Source organism: Dasypus novemcinctus, chromosome 15, assembly GCF_030445035.2.
Source record: "Dasypus novemcinctus isolate mDasNov1 chromosome 15, mDasNov1.1.hap2, whole genome shotgun sequence".
In the NCBI taxonomy this organism is placed as follows: Eukaryota; Metazoa; Chordata; class Mammalia; order Cingulata; family Dasypodidae; genus Dasypus; species Dasypus novemcinctus.
The window spans coordinates 50,462,227-50,487,428 of NC_080687.1; the positions used below are offsets into that span (position 1 = coordinate 50,462,227).

General features: G+C 39.5%; 1 pseudogene; it reads left to right on the forward strand.

The window, feature by feature from the left end:
- Positions 1-11,529: 11,529 nt before the first annotated feature.
- Positions 11,530-12,541, forward strand: LOC101442259 (small ribosomal subunit protein uS2 pseudogene; annotated as a pseudogene).
- The last annotated feature ends 12,661 nt before the right edge of the window (positions 12,542-25,202 follow it).

Genomic DNA, 25,202 nt, shown 5'->3' on the forward strand with positions numbered 1-25,202 from the left:
CCTTATGGGGTGCACTCCTTGCGCGCATCAGCACTGCACATGCACCAGTTCCACACGGGTCAAGGAGGCCCAGGGTTTGAACCACGGACCTCCCATGTGGTAGACAGACACCCTAACCACTGGGCCAAGCCTGCCGCCTATTTCCATCTTTCTATTCCAATCTGGGCTTAGTGATTTACAAGGCAGCTGCCAGACCATGTCCTTATATTTAACCATCGTTTTAGGTATTCCTTTCCATTTTTTTTTATTGTTTCTTCTCTCTCCTTTATTTCATTCTTCTCTTTTTCTCAGTTTAGTCCTATGTTTTCTTAAAACATATCCTTTAATTAGATACAGAGAAAGAGTATATAAAATAGTGGTTATTGGAAGACACTTATGCATGAAAACATCTTTATTCTATCTTCACACTTCTTTAATTCCTCGGGTGGTGTATTAGTCAGTCAAAAAGGTGCTGATTTCTGTGAGGGTTCAGCCTTCATCTCTCTTAGTTACAGATTGGCATAGGGCTTGTTTCCTTCCATGATCTCTCCCTGGGGGCCAGGATCAAACTTCTCTCCTCTGCTATGTCTATGGAGTTCTTTCTCTCCCTGTATGTCTTCTTGAGTGTCTGTTTACATAGCCCACCAAGAAGGTGAAACTCAGCCCTAAATCACAACCTACAGACATAGTTGAATAAAAGACCCTAAATTGATTTTATTAAGTAAAGTTAAAACTTTTTAATTTAATAGAAGCAAAGGGTATCACAACCTTTAGAACAGTTTACAAACATAATTCTTCTCTTTTGGGGGGATTCATAAGTAATCTTAAACTGCCACACTCTACCCCCTGAATCTTAAAAATGATATTACAATGTAAAAAAAACCCACTTAAATCAGTAACAATGCTAAGGGCAAAATCATATCACAATCAGTTTACTGAAATACAGTTTGTCTTGGGGCAAATTCCCCTTGGGCTGTAGACATGTGAAATTTACAAAACAATTTTTTGCATCCAATATGCAAAAGGACAGACATAGGATAAACATTCATATTACCCTAAAGAAAATTTGGAAGGGAAACATGAGTCACTTACCCCAACAGTTCTGAAAACCTGTGGGGCATACTCCATTAGATTTCAAAGTCTGAGCATCATTCTTAAGATGATAACTTCTTCTCCTTGGGATCTCATAGGGGTCCACATTATCACAGGCTTGCCCAATGGCTGTTTTCTTGGTTCCACCTTAATCAAGCATCTGGGTGGTAACTGAGCTCCTGACTCCACCCTCTAAGAATGTTGGGATGATGGCCACACTTCACCCAATCTCTGGGGTACAGTCTCAACCCCTTTAGTGGAGTGAGGTGGTGGCACCTTTATGCCTAATCCCTGGCATACAGTCTCAATCTCCAAAACAGTGAGATGGTCACCTGATCTTCCCTAATCTATGGGGTCAGGCCCACCCCACTCAGAGCAATGGGGTATTGACCTCACCTCTCTCCAACCTGTGGGGAACAGGTCCACCCTTCTCAGAGAAGTGGGGTGTTGACACTCTCCCCAACCCTTGGGAATGTGCTCCATTCACTCTTTAGCCTGGGGTGGCAAACTCTTCCTGAACAGTGGGCTGGAACATCTACCCTCTTCAAATGCTGGGGTAAAATCACCTTTTCTCTATACATGGGTTGGGTTCCTCTCTTGGCCCAAGGAAATGTCTTAATTCTAGATCTCGGTTTCCATGGTTTTCCTCTTAAAGCCATTTTCCCTTCCAACCTCTCCCCTGCATGTCCCTTTTAGTTCAGGCTTATAGGAGTTTTGTTCAATCAGCAGTCACATAAAGCTGGTTGGATAAGCATGTAGGAAGCAGGGTTCCAAGACATCAGACTGTAAGGCTTTCCATAGATCTTTCCTGAATAATTGCATTTTTCAAACCTGATTTAAAATTTCCAAGTTTAGTTAATTCCTCAAATATGGCACTATAATCTGGGGGCTTGATTTCCAGAGGCTTGGAATTTCCTGAATCAGTTTTTAGTTTTTTTGTGCCCAGCAATTCAGCTCTCAGCTTAGCTCTATCATCTAGCATTTTACTGTAATCTGCAAGGAGAAGCCAGCCTGCATTTTTCACATTTAGTTTAGAAATCTCCTTGGCTAAATGTCCAAGTTCATAATTTTTAAATTCTGCCTTCCATGTAACATTAGGCATCAATCTTGCTAAGATCTCTGCAACCTTAAAACACAGATCACCTTTCCTCCAGTTTGGAATGATAGTTTCATAATTTCCTTCTAAGGCCTTATCAGTAGTCTCTTTAGGGAAAATCAGCAAGATGGCAATGGAGTAAGGAGCTCCTAGAGTCAGTTCTTGCTACAGGGCAGTTAGTAAACACCCAGAGCTACCTGCAGCTAGCTGAAGCACCTGTTTGGGGGCTCCAGGAGGCCAGAAGAGCATCCTGCAACATCCTTGAAGGACTGGAAGGAGGAGACTGCCCATCTGCAGAGAAGACTCATAAGTAGAATGCTCCACTCCAGGAGGCAGGTGCCTATCCTCCACTGGAGGCACAAGAAGCCTTGGGAGCTGTTCTGTGGCTGGAATTGAAAGCTCCACTTCCCAAAAATGGGGGAGGAAGAGACAGTTGTGCACCAATTTCAGGTACTGATAAGTAAATTCAGCAGTCTAAAGTATAATCCTGGAAACAGCTCAAGTTTGAACCTGTCCAAGTGAGAAAGAGGCCAGAAGCCACTGTCTTACCTCTGCACCTGGCACAATGGGAAGCAGCGCAGGCTGAAAATCACAGTGATGGTGAGGACCAGCTTCTTTCCATCCAGATCAGATTGCAGCTCTAGCCTAGGCCCCAGTGCCACCTTCAGCAGGCAGGAAGCTGTGGGGATCTGCACCAGCCTCCCCGGGAAATTACCAGCCAAGCCACAGAGACCGGTAATTATCCTACTCTGGTAGAAGCTGCCCCAGGAGCTATTCTGTGGCTAGAATTGGAAGCACCACTTCCCAAAATGGGAGGAAAAGATGTTTGTCTGCCAATTTCAGCTGATTGGTAGACTTGGCTGACTAAGCTATAACCCTAGGAACAGCTGGAGTGTGAATCTACCCAAATCAGAAAAAGGCCAGTGGCCATCATTTTAACTCCACCCCCAGTATGAGGGGAAGCCTGACTGAACAAAAATCACAGTGATGGCAGAAACCAGTTTCTTTCACCCAGATTGGCCTGTAGCCCTAGATTAGGATTTAGCCCTACCCTTGACAGGCAGGAGGCTGGCAGGCCCTGCACCACCCTATCCAGGTAATTTCAGGTACCTTTGGTTGGCATAGACTGAAAATTGGTAGTCTAGTCTACCGGGCAACTGCAGTCATCTTGGACTGGCACTGCATTAATTCCTGCCCACACTTGTAGCTCTATCCCTGTCCCAGGCAAGGGAGAAAGGAGTGTGAAGCTTCATCAGTCTCTCTGGGAAACTACAGTCTAGGCCTGCATAACTTGGATTATTCCACACAGCTGTGACTGTTCCTATCCCTGGCAAAGAAAAAGTTGGGAGAAGATTCATTGGTCCCTGGCACAATGAGGGCAGCTTGAGCCTCCACAGATTATAGCACCAACTGCATCTCTGGCTCCTATTGCACAACCAACAAGGGAGAAAGGGCAGGAAGCCCTAAACTAAAGGAGAAAACTGCACCCAGAATAAATATTCTAGTAAGCCAGATGCCAAGACATCAACAAAATATTACAATCCACACCAAGAAACAGGAACCTATGGCCCAGTTAAAGAAACAAGCCTCTAGATGACATAAAGGAATTGAGACAACTAATCATAGATGTTCAAACAAATCTCCTTAATAAATTCAATGAGATGGCTAAAGAGTTTAAGGATATTAAGAAGACACTGGATGAGCACAAAGAAGAATTGGAAAGCATACAAAGAAAACACCAGACCTCATGGGGATGAAAGGTGCAATAAATGAAATTTTAAAAATATTGGAATCATATAATAGCAGATTTGAGGAAGAAGAAGAAAGGATTGGTGAGCTTGAAGAAATGCCCTCTGAAAATGGACATACAAAAGAACAGATGAAGAAAAGAATGGAAAATATTGAACAGGTCTCAGGGAATTAAATGACAGCAAAAAAGCATGCAAACATATGTGTCATGGGTCTCCCAGAAGAGAAGGGAAAAGGAGCAGAAGGAATACTTGAAGGAATAATGGTAGAAAATTTCCCAACCCTATTGAAGGACGTAGGTATCCACGTCCAAGAAGCACAATATATTCCCATCCAAAAAAACCCGAATAGACCAAATCCAAAACACATACTCATCAGAATGTCAAATACCAAAGACAGAGAATTCTGAGAACAGCAAAAGAAAAGCAATGCATAACATTTAAGGGATACCCAATATGATTAAGTGTCGATTTCTCACTAGAAACCATGGAGGCAAGAAGACAGTGGTCCAATATATTTAAGATACTACAAAAGAAAAACTTCCAACCAATGATCTTATATCCAGCAAGACTGTCTTTCAAAAATGAGGACAAGATTAGAATATTCACATATAAACAGAAACTGAGAGAATTTCTAAGGAAGAGACCAGATTTGGGGGAAATATTAAGGGTGTGCTAGAGCCTGAAAAGAAAAGACAGGAGGGAGAGGCCTAGAAGGAAGTCTGGAAATGAAGATTACATCAATAAAAGTAACCGAAAGTGTCAAAAGAGTGGTGAAAATAAAATATGACAGATAAAATTCAAATAGGAATAAACTTAACCTTTAATGATATAAAGCACTAGTAGTCAGAAAACTGCAACTCAGTGTTAAAAGAAATAAAAAAAGGCCTAAATAACTGAAAGAATATTCCATGCTCATGGGTTGGAAGACTAGATATCATTAAGATGTCAATTCTACTCAAATCGATATATTGATTCAATGCAATCCCAATAAAAATTCCACCAGCATTACAAAACAAAAAACAAAAACAAAAACAAAAACCCGAAAGCATGATCATCAAATTAATTTGGAAGATTAAGGGATCCTGAATAGCCAGAAAAGGAAAAGCAAACCCTCATATCCAGACTTTAAATCATGTTACAGAGGTAAAAGCAGCATGGTACTGGCATACAGAGAGACACATAGACCAATGGAACCAAACTGATGGATCAGAAACAGACCCTTACAGGTATGGTCAAGTGATTTTTGACCAGCCTGTCAAACCCAACAGCTTGGGCAAAAGAGTGCAATCAAAAAATGGTGCTGAAAGAATTAGATATCCATAGCTGAAAGAAGGAAAGAGGACCCCTATCTCACACCTTATCCAAAAATTAACTCAAAATGGACGAAAAACCTAAAAATAAAAGCAAGAACCATAAAACTTCCAGAAGAAATTGCAGGAAAATATCTTCAAGACCTGGTGGTAGGTGGTGGATTCTTAATGGAGACAAGAGGAAGACTGAGTGGACTACTGACGTTTAAAGTATGTAGTAGTTTTAATTAGCTTTAATGTAAAAGTGTGAAATGTATAGAGTGGATCGTGGCACATAGTGAGTAATAGCAAGTTTATAAATGGGGATATGACTGAAAATGGTAGTCTAGGTATGTAAACGCCAATTGACAGAATGCTAAAGAATAATCTAGGAACTAAATAGCACAGTAAGCCAAGAGGTGGATGAGAATTGTGGTTAATGGTACAGATGCAAGAGTGTCCTTTGTGAGGTAGAGCAAATGTATATCACTACTGCAGGGTGTTGGGAATATGGAGAAGCATGGGAAAAATACAGCTAGAGGGACCTATGGACTGTGGTTAGCCGTAATAAAATAATCTTCTTGCATCTATGTGAAAGATGCACTGTGGTGATAATTGGACAGTATGGAAAATATGAGCCAAATATACACTATGGACATGGTAATAATGAAATGATATTATCTGAAGCAAATGTTCCACCACAGTGTGGTGTGATGATGAAGGGGTGCTGTTTGGTAATTCTGCACATGTGCATGATTGTTTTATAAGTTTACAACTTCTGTCATAAAAAATATATATTTAAAAAATAATAATAGGGTGGGTTGGGGGAAAAACACACCAAATATGAGATAAGGACTATGATTACTAGCAAGATTTTGACAATATTCTTTATAATTTATAACAAACATCACACTACAATGCAAAGTGTTTGTGGAGGGTTGATGTATGGGACCCCTGTATGATGCTATGCATGTTTGTTTTGCAAGTTCACAGCTTTTACTACACACTTAATTGTTTATGTATGTTCATATATAACTGATATAACGATAATAATAATAGGGACAGTTGGGGGAAAAGTACTTTGGTTAGTAGTAATATTTTGACAATGCTCTTTAATCATTAGTTAAAAAGTTTTAACAACAATGCAAGTTATTGGTGTACGGGTGAGTTATGAGAGTCCTGTATGATGTTATATATGTTTGTTTTTTAAGTTCACAACTACTATTATACGCTTATTGTTTACCTATGTTTATATATGAGTGATATACTTAAATAAATTAATTTTTTAAAAACCTCTTTAGCATCTATATTCCTACCAACAGTCTCTTCAGAGTAATCTGCAAAAAATACCCATTACCCAATTGAAAAAACATGCCAGCATTTTTTGGCAATTTCATTAGAATATACCCCACTTTCCTGGTAATGAATTCTGTATTAGTCAGCCAAAGGGGTGCTGAGGCAAAGTACCAGAAATTGTGGACTTTTATAAAGGGTATTCATCTGGGGTAAAAGCTTACAGTTACAAGGTCCTAAAGAGTCCAACTCAAGGTTGGTTTCTCACCAGTCAGTTGCCTGGAGTTGAAGCAAGATAGTTGTGAATCTCTGCCAGGGGTCTATCTTCATTTCTCTCAACTTCTGGCTGTCATAGGGCTCATCTCTCTTCCTGGGGCGTTAGCTGTTTGAGACTTCTCCTTTCTGTGACATGACAGGACCAAAATGATATTTTGTGTGTCTTCTTCCATGTGTGTCTATTTCTATCGGTGCACCAAGGGGGTGGAGAATTGACCCTGATTCATGCCCTACTACATGGTTGAAATAAAGCCCTAATCTGGATTTAATCAAGTAAATTTAAAACCTTTGAATTTAAGACAATCAAAGGGTATCATGCCCAGAGGAACAGACTAAATTACAAACATAATCGATATATTTTTGGAATTCATAAATATTATCAAACTGCTACAGAGTGTCTATTCTGAATTCAATTCTCTATTGTGCTTTCAAAGAAAAAAATTTTTGAAGATTTTCCTTTCTCTTAAGGAGACTGGTGGCAAAGTCAAAGAAATAAAGTAGTTTCAAAATATATTTAGCAATAAGATAAATGTATCAACAGAGAAGATGAAAATAACTATTGCTAATGTTCTGGTAGTCCTTTCTAAATATTTAATGTTGATTATAAAACTCAGTAAAACATCTCATTTTCTAACATAGGAGAAAAATTTGAATGCATGCATTCCATTAATTATTCAATGATTTTGTACTTATAGGGTAGATATTCTCAGTGTGTGCTGTGAGACTCACTTTCCATTCTTTATCATAATCATTGTCCTTGCAGGCCAATACCTACTGATTGCATGAACTTCAGAAACATCTGGTTCCTTTGTCCTTTAATTCCAAGTTATGTTAATTCCAAAGGAAACATTCACAGAAGTACAAGTTCATTTATTCTAGTATTCCTTCCCTAAGGGTTCATAGTTAGACATTGACTGTATTCCACCACAGGAGGACATAGCTGCTGCCAGCCAGCCTGTTACCTGTAACTACAACTCTCACAGAATTCCACTGTAAATGATACCTCTTGAGGGTTTAGACTCCTTTGTCCTTTTAAAGATAGAAATAGCTTCCTATTTCACTGGTCTTAGAATGTTTCTTCATTTCTTATTGGTTCTCTGATTCTGCCCTTCTGAAAATCCCCTTCATTAAACACTCAGAAATGATACAATGATCCCTTTTGAATATGCCTTGTTCTTTTTTTTTTTTTTTTTGCTGAAATTTGAGTTAAAGTAGAATTTCCCAAGGAGTTCTGTAAACTCTATATTCAAAATTGACTTAGGGAATTGCGTTGCTTATGTTTTTTTGTGGATGCCATTTAAACCTCGTTTCTAGGGACAAATGAAACACTAGTGTCAGAGGGATAATTATTACTCAAATTAGTACTGGCAAATAATAGAGAGCAAATAGCACACAAGGTATTGGAATAATGTTTACATAGGGCATTTAGTCAACAGGACACCAATTGTGGTTATAAACACTGTGGCACAGGTTGCCTGCTTCTACTGCTCCTAGATAGGGTACAAAATACAAGGATAAACTGAATGTTTTCAATACTCAAATGAAGACATAAGAGGAAATGAAAAAAATTAAAGAAATCTCATCGCTTATAGCCATGGGTATATAGATCTAGAAAATCTCTTATCTTTTATAGCCACAAGACAGATATAGCTAGCGAAACCAAACAAAGCAGGGCTTTTTTGAAAGTATAAAATTTATGTATATATATATATGTATAGATATATACACACACACATGCATATATGTGACATATTATTGGGAATTTTATAAGGGCACTAGTGGAAAGGTATAAGGAACAGATATATAGGTTGGGGGCATTTTAAAAATAAAAACATGCCAAGAACTAACACTTCCTTGATGGCAAAAGTAATCCACCTTGACCAATCTAAGGAAAAAAAGAAAACATTTCCTAGATTTAAAAACAAAGCAAAATAAAACATAAATGAACAAAAAATAATCAGTGACTTAAATCAATGGTGAGCAGACAAGGTTCGGAAAGGGCTATATAGATATTATATGTTTTTTAGTCCATATAACCCCTGTTGCAAATGCTCAACTTTGCTGATTTAGAGAAAGAACAGCATAGATAATATGCAAATGAGCAAGTTTATGTTCAAATACAAGTTAATTGATTAAAACAGGTAGCAGGCAGTATTTAACCTGTTGGTCATAGCTTGCTGGCCTCTGACTTTGTTGAAGTAAACTCATAAGTGCATGCCAAATTCTAACTGGATGTATGCCCAACAACTATCGTTGCTTCCAAGGCCTAAAGTATAGTGAGACTTCAGCTCAGTTGTTATGGAAAATAACATGTTTAGGTAGAAGAGGTGATGATCGTTATATCAAAAAAGGTAGTAATATTATGTCAAAGTGTTTTGGCAATAGTAGAGTTAAGGGAATAGGTTATACCAAAGAGGATAAAATTTAAAATTAGACTATCAAACTTAGTTGTATAAATGCACTTAGAATTTATTGCCTTAAAAACCTGTGGGTAGCATTGAAACTGTTTTAGTTTGATGAACTGTAGCCTCTACTCAAAGCTTGCCTATAGTCAATGAATGTGAGATGCTAGAACTTCCTGGATTTACTACAGAGGAAGAGAGCAGATGTCTCAAGAAGGTAGAATGCTGAATTACACTAATTGGATGCCACCTCTTTATCCACTCACTAATCACATTTCTGGATATTTCAGAAAGAACATTTTCCAACAAAGACCTTGGCAAAAAGGGGGAAATATTAAATACAAATGTATTTCCATGCTTAAGAGATTTCAAAGTGAGTCGGGAGGTCATTCCAAAGGTTATGCTTATGAACTTTCAGCAGGATTTCATTGACTGCCAGAGTAAACAATGCCTCAAACACCAGGAACCCTGAGGACTCTAGAGACTTCTAGACATTATAGTTAGGGCAAAAAATCTCAGGAATTCTGCACCCTGTCAGTGGGCCTTACTTTAGAATGTACGCTCTCCTATGTAACAGAGTTAGACTCATTTATAACTTCCTTACACATGGCTCTTCTGCCCCTTTTATTTGAAACTATACTTATTAAATATATGCCCCAGAGTCTTGGATCCTCAGTCTATCATATGCTGGTTGAGCCCTGAATCTCAGCAGAGTTGCAACACCTATTTTCTAGTTCATGGACTTGCCCAAGACAACACCCACCCCAAAAAAGAGTTATCTACAACTGCAGGCCAGACAGTTCCAGTCATTTGTCCCAGGCGATCTAAGCCCCTTCTCAATCAGAAAGAGAGTGGACATTACCATCCCAAAGTTTTCAAGTTTGAGGAATGAACAAACATGATGGGGCAATGCAACTCTGGACTTGGTTGGCAAACCAATAATAAAAAGTAAACTTTTTATTATTTTAATGGAAGAGCTTTTATTATTAATATATAGGCAATGGCCAACAGAGGTTCTGAGGGTAGGGAGAGGGAAAAGTGGGTGTAACATGAGGCATTTTTGAGACATTGGAATTGTCTTGCATGACATTGCAATGATGGATGCTGGCCATTATACATCTTGTCAAAACCTATAAAATTGTGCATTTGCAAAATGTAAACTATAATGCGAACTGTGGACCATGTTTGTTAGCAATGCTTTAATATGTGTTCATCAACTGTAACAAATGTACCACACTAATGAAAGATGTTTTTAATGGGGGAAAGTGTGGGAGGAGAAGGGGATGGGGCATATGGGAATCCCCTATATTTTTGATATAACATTTATATCATGTAAAGCTTATTTAAAAATTTTAAAAAATATTTAATAAAACATTCAAGAGGACCATCTCTCATCCTTTCCCAGTACTAGTGGATTAGCCCATGCATATCTTTTGTGTGTGTGTGTGTGTGTGTGTGTGAGTGTGGTCATTCTGAAATGCACAGTGTAAGGGCAAATATACAAGTTATTCTTTCAAGTCTCTGTGTCAAAACTGCTAACAACCCATCAGCCAAAGCAAATTATGGGGTCCATCACAGAGGCAAGGGGTGAGAAAGTAAGATCCATCCACAGTAGGAGAATCCTCAAAAGTTATATGACAATGGAAATAGATATAGAAAGAGTAAGAATTGAAACCATTAACATCATTTACCAGAGTTCAAAACTTAACTAATGTGCTTTTGGTTAACTTAAGCGGGTATATTCTAGGTCTGACTAATAGGAAAATGAGTTAAAGCTTTTACCAAATTCTTAGATTTAAGTGAAATCATGAATCTAAAGTCTCTTGGTTAAGGACTTTTGCATTACAGAAAAGCCTATATTAAAGCCAAAAATAAATATTTAAGTGTTTTTCCATGCCTTCTACAGAAGTATCTGTTGCCATATTCTCTGCCAAGGAGAGCCTACATTGGAGAATGAGAAAGGTTCAAATCTTCAGGAAGATAACCAATTCTGATTCTGATATGAGATTGATCACCAGAGACAACATAATCATGGTCCATCAATCAGAGTGAAGGCTGATGGCATTTTGTTATAGATGGAGTCCTGGCACGTTTGTGTCTTGGCATAGTTCTAAGAGCCATATCCTATGTATGTAGGACAGACAGAGGGGCAGGTTAAAGGACTACAAAGGGGTCCAAGTAAACTCTTTTGGTTGACAGATGTTTTCTCTATCTGAATTGTGGGGTTGGTTCTTGTGTATGTACATATGTCAAAATACATCAAATGTTATACTTCAAATATGTGCAAATTACTGTATGTTAATTATATTGTAAAAAAATCATAACCGCTTTCTGCGCTACCCACAGAGGGGTCTGTATGGCATTGTCTTTGTTCCCATTGTAACTTAAAGGGAAACTTTAACAATGTCCAGAGGCCTTGATGTCCTGCAAATGAAGGAGGAGGATGTCCTCAAATTCCTTGCAGCAGGAACCCACTTAGGTGGCACCAACCTTGACTTCCAAATGGAACAGTACATCTACAAAAGGAAAAGCGACGGCATCTACATCATAAACCTGAAGAGGACCTGGGAGAAGCTGCTGCTGGCGGCTCGCGCCATCGTTGCCATTGAAAACCCTGCCGACGTCAGCATCATATCCTCTAGGAATACTGGCCAGCGGGCTGTGCTGAAGTTTGCTGCCGCCACGGGAGCTACCCCTATTGCTGGGCGCTTCACTCCTGGAACCTTCACCAACCAGATCCAGGCAGCCTTCCGAGAGCCACGTCTCCTGGTGGTGACCGATCCCAGGGCTGACCACCAGCCTCTCACAGAGGCGTCCTATGTCAACCTGCCCACCATTGCCCTGTGCAACACAGACTCTCCTCTGCGCTACGTGGACATCGCCATCTCGTGCAACAACAAGGGCGCTCACTCGGTGGGTCTGATGTGGTGGATGCTGGCCCGGGAAGTCCTGCGCATGCGTGGCACCATCTCCCGGGAGCACCCATGGGAGGTCATGCCTGACTTCTACTTCTACAGGGATCCCGAAGAGATTGAGAAGGAAGAGCAGGCCGCTGCTGACAAGGCTGTGACCAAGGAGGAGTTCCAGGGTGAATGGACAGCGCCTGCTCCTGAGTTCACTGCTGCTCAGCCCGAGGTCGCGGACTGGTCCGAGGGCGTGCAGGTGCCCTCCATGCCCATTCAGCAGTTCCCTACTGAAGACTGGAGCATGCAGCCTGCCACTGAAGACTGGTCTGCAGCTCCCACCGCTCAGGCCACCGAGTGGGTGGGGACCACCACCGAGTGTCCTGAGCTGTTCTGCCACAGACTCCCACGGGAAGTAGAAGCGAGGGTGCTGGAAAATAAACGTGGTTTCTATAATTAAAAAAAAAAAAAATCATAACCAATGATCCCTCCACATTCAAAATGGTGGAGTGAGATATTTCAAGGCTACATTCCACAGAGACTTTGAACAACAAGCAAGAACTGGCAGAAACATCTTTCTCAAAGCTCCTGAAAACAATTAAAGGACTACTGTAGCAGGGCAAGCACTGAATTAAGAAAAAGACCCATTAAAAGCATTAGGAGGGGAAGCAGACTTGGCCCATTGGTTAGGGCATCCATCTACCACTTGGGAGGTCTGGGGTTAAACCCCGGGCCTCCTTGACCTATGTGGAACTGGCCCACGTGCAGTGCTGATGCGTGCAAGGAGTGACCTACCACACAGGGAGCCCCACGCGCAAGGAGTGCACCCCATAAGGAGAGCCGCCAGTGCAAAAGAAAGTGCAGCCTGCCCAGGAATGGTGCCGCACACACAGAGAGCTGACACAACAAGATGATGCAACAAAAAGAAACACAGATTCCCATGACACAGAGAACAGACAACTGGGGTGGGGGAGGTGGGGGAAGGGAAGAGAAATAAATAAAATAAAGCTTAAAAAAAAAAAAAAAACATTGGGCTCTCCTGGTCCTCTGGCTGACCTTTTCCCAATCCTTCTCCTGGTCAGTACAACTTTCACTCTCAGTGTGGATATTTGGTCCAATTCTGGAGCAAGCAATGTAGCCCTTGAGAATATACTAGGAATATCTATGTCTGGGTCAGTCTGTTTGGTGGTGACCTGAGGAACTTGCTGTCATATAACTTGCCCATCATTTATAAGGCAGCTCATAGAACTCTCCTCTGTTGGAAAGCAGTCAAGTTATGCTGACTGGAACCAGATATTACTGGCTGTAGGATATACAGTGCAATGCCCAGGACTGTGAGTAAAATGTTTCCTGGAGAAGACGGTACATTCAAAACTGTGTGAAAGGGGGAATTCCTATGGCCACATGTGCATGCCCAAATTTAAATGCCTGAACAGAAAGATCAGAGAGGTTTTTATGCTATCACCTGGAGCTATTCTCTAAACTGTTTATATGGATAGACCTTGAAATAAAATACTCACAATCTTCAATCTGCAAAGACTGGGACAAGTGTTTCTTTTTAAATTCTTTTTATCTCCTGCCATTCAAAGAAAAGTCTGTTAGAATACTTGTTGGATACACACTTAAGGAACAAATGTCTCAGAGTCTAAACTTCAGTGAAAACACTTTAAAATATCAATATGTCTAGTTTTCAACAAAAGGTCACAAAACATACCAAGGAAAAGGAATTGATCACCCAAACAAGGAAGATTATTAAAGCATTAGAAAATATTAATAAGGAGGTCCAGGCCTGGGACATTCCAGAAAAAGACTTTTTTAGAAAGGTCCTAACTAATATTAGGAAAGCTAAAGAAAACCATGGATAAATTATTGAAGGATATCAGGAAAATGAAATGTGAACACAAAGAAAACATTATTAAAGAGATGGAAATTATAAAAAAGGAACCAAACAGAGTCATAGAGCACAGTAACAGGAATTAGAAATTCCTGAGACACATTCGACAGCACACTGGATCAGGCAGAAGAAACAATCAGTGAGCTTCATTATAAATAAGGCAATGGAAATCATTCGGTCTGAGGAATATAGAAGAAAGAATGAAGAAAAGTGAACAGCATTTGAAGAACTTGTGGGATACCATGGAGCATACTAATATGTGCATTGTGAGAGTCCCAGAAGGAGAATAAGGAGAGAAAGGGACAGAAGTAATATACAAAGAAATAAGGGCTGACAACTTCCCAAATTTAACAAAATCCTTGAGTATAAATGTCTTGTTTTGCCACAAGACTACCAATTCAAAGTATTAAAAATGGGTTGGCTTTTTTAATGGAAATTTTTTTAGTGTAAAACCTTATAGTTATGTGGCCATAAAATGTTCAAATCAAGGCACCATCAGAGATGCTTTCTTACCAAAGTCAGTTACTGATGACCCTAGCATCCTGCCATGTGGTGATCAGGCAAGACAGTGGGTCAGCCAGTCTCTCTGTACTTTTCCCTTGAATTCACTTGTGGCAGATCAGTCATCTCTCCCTGCAGCTAAGTTTCTTGAGCCTCTTGGGGCTTCTCACATTGAACTTAGCTGTGGGTGAACCTGGAGTCCTTCCTCTCATAAGGCTGAATTAATTATGGCAGCTTCCTTTCCCTGTGTGTATCTCCTTCTCATGTCCCCATTTTTATCAGACTCAGCAAGAGGGCAGAGTCTTAACCTGAGTCATGCCTCACTGATATAGTCCAATAAAGAGTCTCACACCCACAGGAATGGATTAGTTTAAAAAAATAATATTTTTCTTTTTGGGATATATAAAAGAACTTCTGTCACAATCAACATTCAAGATGCTGAACAAACTCCATATAGTACAAATCCAAATAGCCCATCCTGTAGCATATTATAATTCTATTGTCAAATGTCACTGTTAAAGAGAGAATTGTTAAAGCCACGAGAGAGAACAAATGTCACACACAAGGAAACCTCAATAAGATATTAGTAAGAACTAACCTCCCATTGGAAATCATGAAGGCAAGAAGGCAATAGGATGACATATTTAAAGTGCCGAAAGCAAAAATTTGCCAACAAAGAATTCTATATGCAGGAAAACTGTCTTTCAAAAATGAGGAAGAGTTTAAACATTCCCAGCCAAACAAAAGCTAAGGGAGTTTGTCACCACTTGATCTGCCCTAAAAGAGTTACTAAAGTTAGTTCTGCAGGTTGAAAGGAAAGCACAATAGACAGTAGATCAAAGCTGCCTGAAGAAATAGGTGGTGGTAATGACATGGGTAAATATAAATTCAGTGCTGTTGTGTTTTTCATTTTTAACTCTAATTTTTAATTCCTACATAAACTAAAAGACATATGCATAGAATTTAATGAAAAATCAGCGGCCTTGGACTTACAATGTATACACATGTAATCTGTGACAAGAATTATACAAAGGTGGGATGAGTGAGAGATATAGAAATATAATTTGTGTATACTATTGAAGTTAAGCTGATGTCAAAGCAACCAAGATTATTATAGATTTGGTATGTGAAATTTAAACCTTATAGAAACTGGAAGAAACTGGAAGAGATTATGCAAGCTAAAGGAGGCAGAAATTAGATTATTTGAATATTTATGTAGAAAATCCTAAAAAAATTAGAATATTAGAATAAGTAGCAGAGTTTGCTAAGTTTTCAGAAAAGATTCTCAATATAAATAAATATTAATTGCAATTTCTATATTTCAATAACAACAGTTTTGAATCTTATTTAAGAATGCATATACAATTGAAACAAAACATAAATTATCTGTGAATAAATCAATATAAGACCTACAGTTACATATGGAGAAGTGTATATACTCTAATGAAAGCATTAAAGAAGACCTAAATAAATGGGGGCAAGAAGACTTAATTGCAAAGATGTAAACTTTCCCTAAATTAAGTTATTAGATTTAATACAATTTCATTTAAACCTGAAAAGAGTTTGTTGGTGCTGTGTTGCTTTTTGCTTAGTATTCTATTTTGTTTGAGAGCTTTTATCAGGCTGGTTTTAAAATTGACATGAGAGGGTAAAATGTCAGTACTATCCAAAACACCCTTAAGGACAATTTGATGGACTTTATCTTACCAAACAATGCAATTATTAAGAAGATAATAGAGTGCCAGTTGTGTATGAATGGAAAAATGCAATATGCTAAGATGATTAATTCCAACAGGTCTGGAATTGGCTTGAGCTGTTTTACTGAAATAAGAAATGACACTGCACAGCACTGACCCCTGATCAAAACATGAAACCTTCTGATTAATAATTTTTTAACACTTTTAACTCATTTTATATTCCCCTCTTCCAACTTGCAGCTTGCTTGCTGTCTGCTCTCTGTGTTCATTCGCTGTGCATTCTTCTGTGTGTCTGTATTTATTTTTTATTTATTCTCCCTCCCTTGTGGCTTGCTTGTTGTCTGCTCTGTGTCCATTCACTGCTCACTCTTCTGTGTTTTTACTTTTCTCCCTTTTTTGTTGTGTCACCTTGTTGAGTCTGCTCTCCATGGCATTTGTGGGCTAGTGGCACTCTGTGACACCTGCAGGCCAGGTGGCACTCTGCAGTGTGTGGGCAGGCCTGCCTTCACATATTGTAGATGGGAGCCCAACTGATGGAGCCACAGCCACTTCCCTAATAATGTTGTTTTATAATGAAAGACTATTGTAGCTATTTGTAGGAAATTTTCATCATTATTTGTTGAAACCTGTGAGACTGATGATCTGACCTGGTATCAATGAGAATGGGAAGGAATTTGCTGTTAAGGCTGGTTACAAAACAGAGATATTCCTCTGTGATGATGAGTATGAAAGCAACCCCGAGAGGATGTTTCAGTTTGCTAAAAGCTACCAATACAAAAATACCTAAAATGGTTGGCTTTCATAATAGGAATTTATCACGGTAAAATTTTTGTTACAAGGCTGTGAAAAATGTCCAAATCAGGACTTCATCAGAGATGCTATCTCACCAAAAGTCAGCTGCTTGCAGACCCTGGACTCCTGTCATGTAGCAAAGCAAAATGGCAGCCAGTCTCTCTTTCTTTTTCTTCTCCAGGCTCTTTCTCCCTGAGCTCAGCTGCGTGTGTAAAGTCATATGGCTTGTGTCTCCATGGACGACATTGCTTGAGCTTCAAGTTGCTGTGCTAATTTTAGCCTGTGGCCTCTCTCTCATCTTCTCAGGATTTCTCTGTCTTTCTGTGGCAGTAGGTGATCCTGGAGTCCTCTCTTTCATGGCTGGGTATAAATGGCAGCTCTCTTTCTCTGTGTTCCATTTATATAAGACTCCAGTAAAAAGATGAGTGTCCACCCTAGGTTCTGCAATCTAACCAAAGGCCCTTAATTGAAGTGATATAATAAAAAGTGATCTGATTGAAGGTCCCTTAACTGAATCTAACTCAAAAGTTTCACATAAATAGGTTTACATGCACAGCGATGGGTTAACTTAAGAACATAATTTTTCTGGGGTCCACAAAAACTCAAACCAAGACAGAAGACTACTTGTTTCTCTTATTTTCTGAGGTTTTCAATTCACTCATCCGTGGTTCCAAGGCAAAAAGTAAATCTAGTACAGCACTTACAAAGGTAGGACAATTGGAATTTGTGTCTGATCACACTATTTTCTTGGTAGTGGGGCAGCCTCTGATACACATCTTTATTTTAATGCTGTTGCTCTGTTGTATTCTTTTCCTGACAGAAATTAAAGATTTGCAAGCACTGAGATCCTGTGATTCTTATCTTGTAATCAAACCCTAACTGCCACTGTTTGTGCATATACCAATATAATAGAATTATAAGCAGGATACAATTAGAAAATAGAGAACTCCAAACTATAATCAAACTGAGCTATCATTTTACATGTCCTGGATAGGCAAAATTTACAAAGTTACCCAATAGTAAGCGTTGGTAGGAATACCAAGTAACAGAAACCTAGGATAATACTTGATTGAGTCTAAATGGTTACAACCAATGCATGTCACATTATTAATTAAAACATGAGCATATAAGTGAACTGAAACTCAAAAATCCTGCTGGAAAAGGGTACATAAGAAAGCTTTTATATCCATCTATGCAGTTACATCATTGATGACTAAAGCCAATAAGTGTCCTTGTGTTATAATAGCCCAGTTTTTGCTTGACTAAACAACTGGTTACAATTACCTGCCTGAGTCGACACATTAGCCTAACCATCACAGTCCACCCCTTGTCAACTCAGGGACCACACATTAATTCAATACAGAATTGGGTGCAAGTCCTTTGGTAATATTCACTCTTAAACTTGACATCCTTAAATATGACAGCAAACTAATATAACTTGTCACATGATATAGGAAAAGGTTGGAGAAGAAAACATATTCATTTTATGTACATATACTAATATACAATCAAACTCATAATGAAACAAGGAAGAAAGATTCATGCCTATTACAGTCCTTGTTTCTGTAACTGGTCAAATGGTTGAAGTTCATATTTAGTACTACCTTCTTCCACTACCCGTTCCATGTTGCTGTTACCTGAGCAAGCACTTTAGTTGGCCATGGTTCTGTGTCTGGTGGGGTGACCCAAACTTTCATTCCTAAAGATTCTGGGTCATTGTTTGTTCTGCTTGGTTTAGGTAATGCAGCCTTTGGTTTGGCTGGTACCCACCTCAGGGCTGAAAGGAGTTCTGGACTCTCCGGGGCAGGCTAGAGGCTGGGTGATACAACGTTAACAAAGTGTAGCTTCCACAGGGTAAAACATCACAGGTTTATCTGCTTAAGTCTCAGTAGAATTTAGGGTTCCAACATCCCCACCGATATTATCATCATCACAATCTTTGGGGTTCCACTCCTTCCTAATCAATGCCTACACTTTAACTGCAGATCCCCTGTGAGGTTGAGATTTTAGTTTACTTTGTAACTCTGCTATTAATACAATGAGAGCATGAGTTTTGTTCTCAGATATCTCAAGCCTGTTGCTGCAGGAGACAAGAATTTTCTCTCAGAGCACACACAGAAACTTTCACATCATTCGTTCAGCATTCAAGTTGCAAATTTGAAGTCTTTAGGTCATCTCTTTCTTTTGCAACTGTATCCAGAGTATCTAAGAGGAGTCAGCCAATATCACTATACCTTTTGACTCCACAAAATTCTGTTAAGGTGTTGAAAACACTCTCACCCAAATCCTTACCTTTTGTAAATGAGGAAGTAGGGGAATCCAGTGATGATAGCTCCATTGTCAATTCACACCACGGACTGTTAGTGGACTCTTTATTATTGGAAAGAGAGTTGTTAGTACCCTTAACTCCAGTTAGAGTAGAGAGGAAATTGCAATACTCCCAGAACCACTTCAGACATCCTATGTTTAGGATTCTGTTCCTCAAGAACTACTCCTGGTACCAAGCTATATTAGTCAGCATTCTCTAGGGAAACAGAATCAACAGGAGATATCTGTAAATAGTAGGAGATTTGTAAGAGTGTCTCACATGACTATGGGGATGCACCAGTCCAGGTTCTGCAGGCAGACTGCAAACCAGGGGCTCTGGTGAAAGTCCAGTGGATGCCCTTGATGAGTTTCTGGAAGACATTGGCTGTCCAAAAATAAGCTGGGATATTCTCTCTGAATGCTGAAATCACTTCCTCTTTTAAGACATTCAACTGATTGGATAAAATGTCACTCATTGCTGATGGTAATCTCCCTGGCTGTTTGTAGATGCAACCAGCCATTTATGCAGTAAACTCACTGATAATTAAAACCCATAAGTGCCCTTGTATTACAATTAGCCCAGTGCTTGCTTGACCAAAAAAACTGGGCACAATTACGTGACTGAGTTGACACATTAGCCTAATCATCACAGAAGTAATGAACAATCTAGAAATAATACACTTTTTCAAAAATCAGGAAATATGTTCAGGCAATAATATACTCTAAATTGATGAGTCACAATCCAACTAGACTATGGAATGAGTAACAATGTGGCTAAACACTTTGGAAATCTTAAAGTAAAAGTTTGTTTTCCTGTGAACATTAAGAAATGCTAAATATGTTATTGTAAATTGACACTATATTAAAGGTAGCATAAAATTAGCCAATTTTTATGTCAAAACACCTATGACCCTGGAAATGCAATTAAAGTATCATCAGTAGGAAAAATGGTGTGGATTAGGCAGATAAGGCTCAGTGCTGTCACACACACACACACACACACACACACACACAAAATGGAGAAAGAGCCAAAAGCTGCCCAAGGGACCTGTTTTCATGGTCAGCAGACCAGGACAGTGCTTGATAACTCCCAGGAGGCTGAGGAACAGAGAGACAAAGAATCCAAAATAACAAGCTGTGAGTTACTAAACTTCCTGGCCGTTGGGAAGGGCTCCCCTCTCCAACCCCAGAGATATTCAGCCTGGGTAAAACCTGTGACACATTGCAGCTGATAGAAAGTAGCAGATGTCTTCCTTCCTGCCAGTTGTTACAAAGGAAAAGGGAGGGGGAGTCAGGGGCTTTTCTTCAGTGAATTAGGCCAGCAAAGCTCACTTTGCATCTCAGCTCTGGGCAGGCAAAAACAAAGGAAAACCAAGAGAGATACAACTATGTGGAAACTTGCACCACCAGTGCCATCTGCTGGTCAGTCTGAAAATTACATAGAAACTGCTTTTACAGTTCTTTTTACCCCGCACTTGGGAGAAAGTTTGTGCTCCATTAATGAGTCTCTGGCATGAGTTTGGTAACTTAAACTGGGCAGTTATGAAGATTTAGGATAAGTTTAACTAAATATCAAAGAGCTGATAAAAATAATAGGCAAGAGAGAGAAATTTTCCATTAGAGTAAATTCACCAACATATCAGACGTCTAAAATCAGCAAAAAATTACAAGCCATACTAGGAAACAGGAAGAAATGCCCCAGCCAAAGAAACAAATCAAATATCCTTAAGAATTTCAGAATTTAAAACAATTACACAATGATAATCAAACAACTATCCTAAATAATTTTAAAGAATTGAAGAATATGTGACTAAAGAGATAAAGGAAGGAAGAGATGAGAGGTGGAGGCGTCTTTGGGACATGGAGATGCCCTGGATGGCGCTTCAGAGGCAATCACTGGACATTGTAAATCCTCACAGGGCCCACTGGATGGAATGGAGGAGAGTATGGGCCATGATGGGGACCATTGACTATGAGGTGCAGAGGTGCCCAAAGATGTACTTACCAAATCCAATGGATGTGTCATGATGATGGGAATGAGTGTTGCTGGGGGGGGGAGAGGTGGGGTGGGGGGGTGGGGTTGAATGGGACCTCACATATATATTTTTAATGTAATATTATTACAAAGTCAATAAAAAAAAAGAGATAAAGGATATTAAGAAGAAACTGAGTGAGCATAAAGAACAATTTGAAAGTTTGCAAAGAAAAGAAACAGACCTTCTGGGAATGAAAGACATGACAGATGAAATTCAAAAATACACTAGAGGCATGTAAGAACAGATTTGAGCTGCTAGAAGACAGAATTAGTGATTTTGAAGACAGAACATCTGCACTGGAAAACGCAAGAGAACAGAAAGAGAAAAAAATAAAAAATATGGAACAGGGCCTCATGTATTTGCATGACAATGCAAAATGCAAAAACAGCATTATCAGTGTTCCAGAAGGAAAAGAAAATGGAAAATGGGCAGAAAGAATATTTAAGGAAATAATGACTGAAAACATCCCTACACTTATGAAAAACATAAAAATCAATGTCAAAGAAGGAAAATGGACAACAAACAGAATAAACATGAATACTCTGAGACACCTACTATGCAGAATGACAAATATCAGAGATAAAGAGAAGATTTTGAAAGCAGCAAGAAAAAAGCAAAGCATCACATACAAAGAAAATTCAATAAGTTTAAGTGCAGTCCTCTCGTCAAGAGCCATGGAGGAGAGAAGAAATGGGTATAATGTTTTTAAAGTATTGAAAGAAAAATCTGCGAGTCAAGAATTCTGTATTTGGCAAACTGTCCTGAAAAAATGGAGGGGAGCTCAAAGCTGCCACAGACAAACAAAAACTATTAGAATATTTTAACAAAGACAGAATTACAAGAGATACAATAGAGAGTGCTGCAGTCTGAAAGGAAAAAGAAAAACAAGAGCAAGAGCTGTGGAGAAGAATGTAGAAATGAAGAATATTAGAAATGTTAATAAAATAGACTATGGTATTATCATACCATACATACCATGGCAACAGAAAGCCAAGAGTCAAAATGGATGAAGTAAATAATGCCTTCACAGTTATAACATTGAGTATTAATGGATTGAAATTCCCCAATCAAAAGATACAGACTAATAGAATGGATTAAAAAATATGAGTCACCTATATATTGTCTACAAGAGACTCACCTTACATGTAAGGATACAACCAGGTTAAAATCAAAAGTTGGAAAAAGATATTCCATACAAAGAGTGAACAAAAAAGAGCTGGAACAGCAATACTAATACCAGACAAAATAAATTTTAAATGCAAAACTTTTAAAAGTGAAAAGAAGGTCATTATATCTAAATAAACGGGGCAATTCACCAGAAGAAATAACTATTCTAACAAAGCAAACTAATCCCAAATGAACAGGAAAAAGAAATCGTAAAGATCAAAGCAGAAATAAATGAAATTGAGAACAACAACAAACAATAGAAAGGATCAACAAAACAAAATGTTGGTTCTTTGAGAAGAGGAACAAAATCAACAAAGTCTTAGCAAGACTAACAAAGCAAAAATGAGAGAAGATACAAATAATTAAAATTAGAAATGAGAGGGAGGACATTACCAAAGACCACATAGAAATAAAAGAGATCATCAGAGAATACCAAGAACAACTGCATACCAAACAACTAGAAAATATAGATGAGGTAAACAAATTCCTGGAAACACACGAACCACCTACACTGACTTTAGAAAAAATAGAAGACCTCAACAAATAAATCACAAGTGAAGAGAATGAAAGAGTCATCAAAAACCTGCCAAAGATTAAAAGCCCAAGACCAGATAGTCTCACAACTGAATTCTACTCAATTCACTCAAAGATGAATTAATACCAATATTGCTAAAAAATTAATACCAATATCCAAAAACTGAACAGGAAAGAAGGCTACCAAACTCATTCTATGAAACCAGAGAAAGGAACAGAATAGATGGAAGTGGGGGTAACTGAGGGGCAATGGAAGTGTTCCACAAGATCATGCAATGATAGATATAGGACATGCTAAATTTCACCAAAAAATTTATAAAAGTGTACAGTCTAGGAACCAGCAAGATGACAGCAGAGTAAGGAGCTCCTAGAGTCAGCTCCTGCGACAGGGCAATTAGCGAACTCCCAGAGCTCTCTGGAGCTAGCTGAAGGGCCTGTTGGGGGGCTCCAGGAGGCCAGAAGAGCATCCTGCAACACCCTTGGGGAAGTGGAAGGGGGACACTGCCCATCTGCAGAGAAGACTAGTAAGTAGAGGCTTCACGCCCAGGAGGCCAGTGCTCATCCTCCACTGGAGGCACCAGTGCCTCATGAGCTGTTACACAGCTAGAATTGAAAGCTCCACTTCCCCAATATGGTGGAGGAAAGGATGATTGAGCACCAACTTCAGCTCTGATGAGGAAATTCAGTGGGTTACAGTATGATCCTGAGAACAGCTAAAGTTTGAGCCTGTTCAGGTCAGAAACAGGCTGGGAGCCACCATCTTAACTCCACACCTGGAATGAGGGGAAGCAGGGCAGACTGAAAAATCCCAGTGCTGGTGGGAACTGGCTTCTTCCCATCCAGATCATATTGCAGGTCTAGCCTAGGCCCCAGTGCCACCTCTAGCAGGGAGAAAGATGCAAGGATCAGCACCAGCTTCTCCAGGAAATTACCAGTCAAGCTGCAGAGGCTGGTGATTGTCCTATTCTGGTGACACCAGCTGCCCCAGGAGCTGTTCTGTGATGGGAATTGGAAGCTCCATTTCCCAGAAATGGGAGGAAGAGGTGGTTGGCTGCTGATTTCAGCTACTGATTGGGAGACTTGGCTGGCTAAGAGATAATCCTGGGAACAGCTGGAGTGAGAACCAGCCCAAGTCAGAAAGAGGTCAGCAGCCACCATTCTGACTCCAGCCCTGTCTGAGGGGAAGCTGGGCTGACAGTTTCTTTCATGCAGATCAGCCTGCAGCCCATCTAGGCATCAGCCTGCCTCTGGCAGGGAGGAGGCTGAAGAGCCTATACTATCCTATACAGGTAACTGCCAGGAACTTTGGTTGCCATAGATTGAAAATCAGATGTCTACCAGGGCAACTGCAGTCATCTTAGGACCCGTACTGCAAAGATTGCTGTCCACACCCACAGCTCCATCCCTGCCCCAGGTAGGGAAGAAAGGGATGTAAAGCCTTATCAGTCTCTCTGGGAAACTACTGTCTAGGCCTGTATGTGGATTATTCCAAATAGCTGTGACTCTGTCTTAACCCTGGCAAAGGAGAAAGTTGGAAGAAACCTAGATCCCTGGTGCAATGAGGGCGCTCAAGCCTCCACAGTTTACAGCACCAACTATGTGCTTGGCTCCTACTGCATAAACAGCAAGGAAGAAAAGACAGGAAGCCCAAAACTTAAGAGAAAAACTGCATCCAGAAAAAATACTCTAATAAGCCAGATGCGAAGACACCAACAAAATTTACAATCCACACCAAGAAACAGGAAACTATGGCTCAGTTAAAGGAGAAAGATAAGCCTCCAGATGACATAAAGGAGTTGAGACAACTAATCATAGATGTTCAAAGAAATCGCCTTAATAAATTCAATGAGATGACCAAAGAGATTAAGGATATTAAGAAGACATTGGATGAGCACAAAGAAGAATTTGAAAGCATACAGAGAAAAATAGCAGATCTTAAGGGAATGAAAGATGCAATCAATAAAATTTTAAAAAAATTGGAATCATATAATAGCAGATTTAAGGAAGAAGAAGAAAGGATTGGTGAGCTTGAAGAAATGGCCTCTGAAAATGAACATACAAAAGAAGAGATGAAGAAAAGAATGGAAAAAATTGAACAAAGTCTCAGGGAACTAAATGACAGCAAAATGCATGCAAACATATGTGTCATGGGTCTCCCAGAAGGAGTGGAGAAGGGAAAAGGGGCAGAAGGAA